This window comes from Crinia signifera, chromosome 5 (assembly GCF_055691185.1).
Source record: "Crinia signifera chromosome 5, ASM5569118v1, whole genome shotgun sequence".
NCBI classification, from domain to species: Eukaryota; Metazoa; Chordata; class Amphibia; order Anura; family Myobatrachidae; genus Crinia; species Crinia signifera.
The window spans coordinates 28,418,790-28,426,405 of record NC_139221.1 but is presented as its reverse complement, the minus strand read 5'-3'; positions in this window follow the sequence as shown (position 1 = coordinate 28,426,405).

Genomic DNA, 7,616 nt, shown 5'->3' with positions numbered 1-7,616 from the left:
GGCTGGTAACCAGTGCTAAGATTAAGATGAATTGAAGTAATTATATGGCACTGAGCAATAGTCTCTGGAGCTTGAACATCTGGAATGTTACACAAGATCACAAGACAATACAGCTATATTCCTGGTGTACCTAAAGGGAATACTATGGTATTTTTTACGGAAATACAAAATATTTACAAAAAGTAAATGAAAAATGAACGTTACAATTAAAACATACATTCTTATCTGGACATGTAAGCAGTAGCAGTGCAGGGTTGCTCGAACAGCGGAAGAAGCAGGTAAATGCCAGGATCTCAAGGAGAGTTCCTGTGAGCTGGCGTACATCTCACCATTGTCGCTATCTCCTGTGCTTTACAATGTTGCAATTCATGGCACTGTGCAGCTGGGGTGGAACTATTAATGAACTACATCACCAAGAGTTTGGGTGACTCAGAGGCATAACTAGAACTCTTTGGGCCCCATAGCAAACGTTTGCTATGGGGCCCCCCACCCCCTTATGCCGCTGAGAGACAAAAGTTATGCTGGTGAGAGATGGGTGGTCAGGAAAAGAGAAGGGATGTGAGAATAGAAGGAGAGGAGCAAGAGCGAAAGGGAGGGGGATGAGCAGGAGTGAGAGAGAATGTTGGAGGGAGGGAGAGATTCTGGGAGAGACAGTGCCAGGTAGAGCGACAGCATGGGGGAGAGACAGTGGGAAATGGCGGAGAGGGGAAGGAAGGAGAGGGAGAAGAAAGGGTGGAAATAGATAGATGGGGAAAAAGAATGGGAGTAGAAAGAATAGGGGCAGAGCAATGGAGGGTGAGAATGATGGGTAGGGGTAGAGAGAGAGAGAGAGATGGCTTGTTACCTCCACATCAGCGCTGGGACCTCAGCGGATCTCTTCAGTGGCGCGGATATCTGGCTTCCAGCACTATACCAGCGCCAGCAGCAGTATTTCTTTAGCGCACCGGGGCTGGTCACCGGATAGTGATGTTGAGCCCCGGCAGCGTTGGAGAGACAGGTGGGAGTCTGGGAGAGCAGAGGCTGGATTAGCCAGCTCCTAACCTTCATTGACCTGGTAACGGTCCAGACCAAAGGTGCTGCCGGCGGAGGGGGGAAGAGGAGGCACGGGAAAGAAAGAGGGATGGGATGGCGCTGCGGCTGCCGAGGCACAACGTAATAAAAAAGGTCTAATGGGTGCAGGGGGTGCCTGCTAATCCCTCGGGCCCCTGGAAGGCCCGGGCCCCATAGCAGTTGCACCCCCTGCACCCTCCATAGTTACGCCACTGGGTGACTGGTCAACTGGGAGCGTGGGACAACTTCCCAAAATGCTGGACATTCCTGGAGAGCTGACACGGATATCCTTATCAAGTGGTTGCTGGCATTAATGGTACAGTTTATGGACCTTATTCTAACTGATTCGGTCCTCCGTGCATTCTCATTTCTGGTGGAGAAGGACGGGGCACCGATCAACTCCATTAGCATACGGGAGCGTCCAGCGTTTCATGGGCGTTCCCATGCTAATGAGGGGGCGGGCAGCTGGGTGATGTCCGCTACCCGCCCTGTCCTTGCACAGGACACCCGCAGTTTAGAGACACCATATAGGTGTCTGAACTGCGAGCGCTGGAGAAATCATTCGATAGTCACCGACCATCGAATGATTTCTCACCGCCTGCAAATGGATGATTATGTATCATCCATTCGTAGGCATGCTGGGTCGCGTGTGCAAGGGGGGGTGGTCGGTATTGTGTAGGGCGGGCGGCGTCTGATCGACTCGCAAGGCCTTGAGATCAATTAGAATAAGGTCCTATATCTCATTGATATTACTTGTACAGATTGTGTATCTAATCTTATTAATTAGAATCTGGGATAATGCGCATTACCTAGGTTGGTGCTTGTCATCTGGGACCACAGCGGAGGCGGGGACTGGGTATCGCAGGCAGCAGCAGCCCCCCCCCCTACTATAACCGATCATCACTGTCTAAATTTAAAGATGTCAGATCAGGTATATAGAAAGGAAGAGAGCACGGCTAAGTTTGCACACGCAGAGAACAGCTGTAATATATATGGCACATGAGTGTCAAGGACGCACGTTTCAGCCACATTATTAGCACAGTAATGTCTCAGAGATCTATTCACCGGTAATGGGTTTTAGACAATGATTTAAAAATGTCCAAAAGTCAAAGCTGTCACCTAAATTGCTAAACTTTCTATTGTTTCCAAGGACATAAGACTTGGCAAACATTGGCTACTCGCCAAACAATTCCCCGACTTAGAATTTAAGGATACTTTTCAAATTTCTTTATTGCAATCTCAGTTTTACTGGTTGCCATCAATGAGCAAATCAGGCATGAAGACTTGAAGCAAGAAAGTACTGGTGTGTTATGGTATAACAGACCAAGGGAAGACAAAATGGATAAAAATGAGAGACAAAAAAATGAAGGGAATGGGAAGGTGGGCAAAGGAAGGGGAGTAGCAACAGGATCAAACTCTTGTTGGGTATGCCAAGGGTTAAAGTGAGGGGGAACGGGGTGGAGCGGAGTTTCACCACCTCTTATGGTGAGGTGGAACATTTTTACCTTCACATTGGCCCTGCACAGTAATACTCCCAGAAAACCATTCTAGTTTGCAGGTGGATGTCAAAAACCCTACCACTGGCCCTGTCTCTACCTAATGGGGGGAGGAGAGGGGGGGTAATTAGGTTGCATGGAGAAATGAGTTCCCCCACCTCTGCAGGACCACCTTAAGCCCTGGGTATGGCATTAAAACAAACCAGAGAACCCAAGGAACTAATTCTAGGAACTAGTGATCCTCACCCAACAGCAGCCTCTATGATCTCACTGGAAGCAGCAGAAAATAAATATGGGGTAAGGTGGATCGGGAGAGAAAGGAATTAATCAAATCAATCAGGTATAAAAGATTTTAATCTAGAAGATGCACTTACAAAGTGATGACGGTTATAAAAGCATAAACACAATGGTTCCAGGCAAATCAGCAAGCATGAAGATGTTAGGAGTCGTCTTCTGTTCTGGGTCCCTTGGTCCGGAATCAAGGGGGGGCGCAGTCCAGGATCCTCCGTGGCCGTTTATAGCTGCTACCCAGATACCAAACGTCCATACGCCAGTAAAACACGCTTAACGCATTTCAGAAAACAAGTTCCTTCTTCAGAAGCGTGTTAAAATGTCCACGGGGCAGGCATATATATATATATATATACCCCCTCTCATTAAAAACAATACATAGCATGTGCCGCTAATCGGCATACAATATCCGGATTCCAGGCAAAACCAAAATGGCGGTGCGTTCCACCTAGCGGAAATACATCACCCCATGCATTCCAATAGCCTGAAGTTGGCTATTGGAATAGCCGACTTTGTAAGTGCATCTTCTAGATTAAAATCTTTTATCCCTGATTGATTTGCACTGTCTTTTACTATTATGTCTCCCCTGTATGCATATTAGCGGAGAACGTTTTGGATTTGATTGGAATACTGAAGCCATCCATTGTATTTAATTCCTGTGTGACCCATGATCAGTTGCATTTGGTTTTGTATAAATTATTCTTATTTACCTAAGGTTATCCACCTTCTGAATCTAGCTACCACTGGAGCAGATGTATTAAGCTTTAACAAGAGATAAATGCAAGGCTGATAAGGGAGCTTATTCTGATCGGAGCGGCCCAACGTGCGTACGTTCGCTAATAACGTACGCTATTAGCACGCGGCCGTTGGGGTTAACTCCACCCACAACTCAGCCGCATACGTACGGCCAGAAACAACGTCGAAGGGGAGTGGCGTACAAATGTGCGTACGCCAACGTACACGGACGGGCCAGCCCTTACACTCCGACAATTGGCGTACAATTGAGCGTACACCACCGTTTACGGACGTCTCTCGTCCGTCTTCCCACCGACTTCTTGCGGCTATCTGAGCGTACGCCAGCTTGCACGGACGGGTCCCTATAGTTTTCAATAGAAAAGTCAGCTTATGTCACCGCTCGTGAGAGTGAGCGTACGTCCGTGTACGCTGACATACCCTTCACATATATGGACCTGTAAATCTTGCCTTTCAACTATAATTATGAAAATTAATTAATTGATTGAATTAATTAATGTGCAAAATAGTGGGCATGGGCTTAAAACATTGCTGAAACATCCTTTGTAGGTGTTAGATGTGGTTTATGTTATTGTATCATAAATACAAAACCTATGTTTGTATTAGAGTGAACACGTTGACACATGTCGACTTGTGTAGATTGAGTGTGCTACTGTGTAAAGTCTATGAAAGCACGTAGTGAATGTGTCTAACTGTTTAACAAATACCTACCTTAGCATATATAAGCAGGTCTTAAAAAGATTCTTACCTTAAATTAAACAAACCTTTAAATGTAGAGAAGTATGGAAAGATAAGCTTCCAATGTGTTAGAGTGATGTGTGTGGCTTGCAGGTAGTGAATTCATGGTTTGGACTTAATAGACTGCAGCATTGCTTATTACATTCAGGTGTATGTGTTTGGTAGTAAGCAGCGTAAATTAGCAAACCCAGGCCCACGCTGGCATGCGGTATCTGTAGGGGTGGTTTGAGATGGCGGTTGGCGGCCGCCTGTTTTGTGTCCGAAATGAACGGTGCTGTAGGCGATCGTGCGGTAGTAGCACCGCTCATTTTTGGTGCACACCCCCGTGTACGCCCATATTTACGCCCATTTTCCCTCATTATTTCGGCCGCTCCCCTCATCACGCCCCTATGCCGCCCCCAATGCCCGTACACTCGCGTATAGGTTTTTTTGCACGTAGAGACCCGTCCGTAAGCGTTGTGGAGTGGTCGCGCCTGCGCATTAGCGAATGTACGCATGCGCAGATCATAAAAAACACCGGGACGTCCGCGTACGGCCCGGCCGCTCCAACCAGAATAAGGCCCAAGGAGAGATAAACGTCCAGCCAATCACCTCATCACTGCCATGTTACAGCCTGTGTTTGAAAAAAGTCAGTAAGGAGCTGATTGGCTGAACATTTATCTCTCCTTATCACACTTGCATTTATCTCTTGTTAAGGCTTCATACATCTGCCCCACTGAGCGCTATCTTTCAGTCCCACTCTATTTCTTGTTGCACTGCATGGCAGCATGTCAAATATAGCCTACATGTAAGCTGTATTTTGCCCAGCCCTTTATTTAAATTTCGGAATCGGGACATCTGTCAGAATGAACTTAGGTCTACAGTCATTAGGTCAACCCCACTAGGTCGACTGGCAGGAAGGTCGACCTGACTTAAGGTCGACATGGGCCAAGGTCGACATGACTTAAGGTCGAATTTGCATAAAGGTCGACATGAGGAAGGTCGACTGGTCATAAGGTCGACATGGGTTTTTCACTGTTTTTTGATCCGAATGTCGACACAGTCGACATGGACACAGTTGGCAATGAGAATCGGACCCTCTCAATGCTCGCTTCGCTCGCAATGCTTCGGGCACGGTGCCTCGCTGCGCTCGCACACTATTTTATTCTCTCACCACGGCCTAGTGGATGGTAGGGCATGAAATACCGCCTGTCGGCACATGTCGCCTCAAAAAACCAGTGAAAAACCCCATGTCGACCTTTTGACTGTCGACCTAGACGTTGCCAAACTAATGACCCGTCGAACTAATGACCTGTTGAACTCATGTCCTTTCAACCTAGACCCATGTTGACCTTTTCCCATGTCGACCTAGAACCATGTCAACCTAATGGTGTCGACCTAAGGACTGTCGACCAACATGCTGTAGACCAAATGACAGCATCCCATTTGTACATGTGGAAAAAGCACTCATAAACAGACACTCATGAGTTTTTCTATTGTTAATGCTACCAGAAAACACTTCAGTTTCATTGAGCAGAAGTAAAACCTTTATGATGAAAAGCAGCCACTAAAGTCAGGCATAAGAAAATCCTTAGGAACAAAGATTACATTTTGAAAATTGTCACCAATCCATGTTCCCACTTCTCAGTCCTCTGCTAAGTACTCTACTGTACTAGAGAGAAACCAGTTGGAGTTTCACCTCCAGCTAAGTACGTGTCACCGTGCATTTCCTCTCCTCTTATTCGGCTGCAGTAAGTGGACGAGACAGCTCAGCACAGACATATAATACAGCGTCTGCAAACACAATAGCAATTCTAGGGACCTGACCTCCATACAAACGTCTTCCAACCCCAAATAGACAATGTGACTGGGAGACAAGGGCTGTTCCTATAGGATTGTAGGAGAATTCTGAATGAATTTACCCAAGGCTATTAAAACTGACTCATTAGTCATGATTAATTCCTGAGCAATTAGTATGCAAACATTAATCAAATGGCTCAGAGACTCTGACGGGCAAAAGGGAAATGTTTAACCTGAACTTCAACGGCTAAAGTAAACATCAATCACCCCTCATGTACTTTCTACTGGCATTATTGAGCACTTTATTATAATTATGGTCAGATTTTTCAAATGACACTACGCAGAAGCCACTTTGCATCTGACATGATATAATGTACAGCAATTTCCTTTTAATTTTGTGCGTAAATATACCACCAGAGATTTCATATCAGGAATGGTTTTGGGGAAATTTTGAAAAATTAAAATTTGAAAATAAAATTGAAGCATTTAGGGCAGATTCATCACAATCCTCACCACGGATGTTACATAGTTACATAGTAGGTAAGGCTGAAAAAAGACTTGCGTCCATCTAGTTCAACCTGGTATAGATATCCATTGCTGATTTGGTAGGTTCTGGTATTTTACAGACAATTTATATTTCTTATTTGTACCCATGGATGTTTTTCTCCAGTAAATGTTTGTCCAACTTTGCCTTGAACGCATTTAATGAGCCAGCCGACACTACATCTCCGGGAAGAGAGTTCCAGAGTTTGACTGTTCTGACCGTAAAGAAATTCTTTCTACTAGCTGAATGAAATCTTTTTTCTTCTAATCTATACTCATGCCCTCGCGTCCTAGATTCCTTTCTAGTAGAAAAGAGGGTGCGTGACAGTTCCTTATATTGGCCCTTTATATACTTGTACATGTTGAGCATGTCCCCACATGTGATGTGATAAAATCACCCCAATTGACCCCCAAATATGTGGCCAACATCACCGCTGCCGCTGATACAGCTGCTATGTCATCGTCTCCCCATTCCGACTACCTCTGTGCACACCATGACCCCCCACACCGCTGCTCATACTCACCAGACCTAGGGACAGGTAATCAGAAAATGGTCAAGACATGCCTGCAATGTCCGCACTGCACCCTCCCAACCCCTCATCACAGCCCCCATCAGCACTCAATCTGCAGCTGAATAAGCCCCATGTACCTTTTTGCCATCCCAGGAGTATTTTCATAGGCCATTACCTTGGGGTATCACATGTCATATGCCGGTAGACATAGCGCCAAGCAAAGTTACGGGCCAGCATTGTTTGCATGTACTAAATAGCCCTTAGTGATTCTGTGCTTGTCACATATGTACGCCAGGGTTTCCTACTTTTAAAGTCTCCTCTCCGGGCAGGGCCAGACTGGGACCAAAAATTGGCCCTGGTATTTTGAGCACGCAGGCCCACCCGCAGCAGGCGGGACCCTTGAGCAGCAAAGCTGCGCTGCAAAAAGGGGGCATGGCCTCCCGAATAGGAGGCG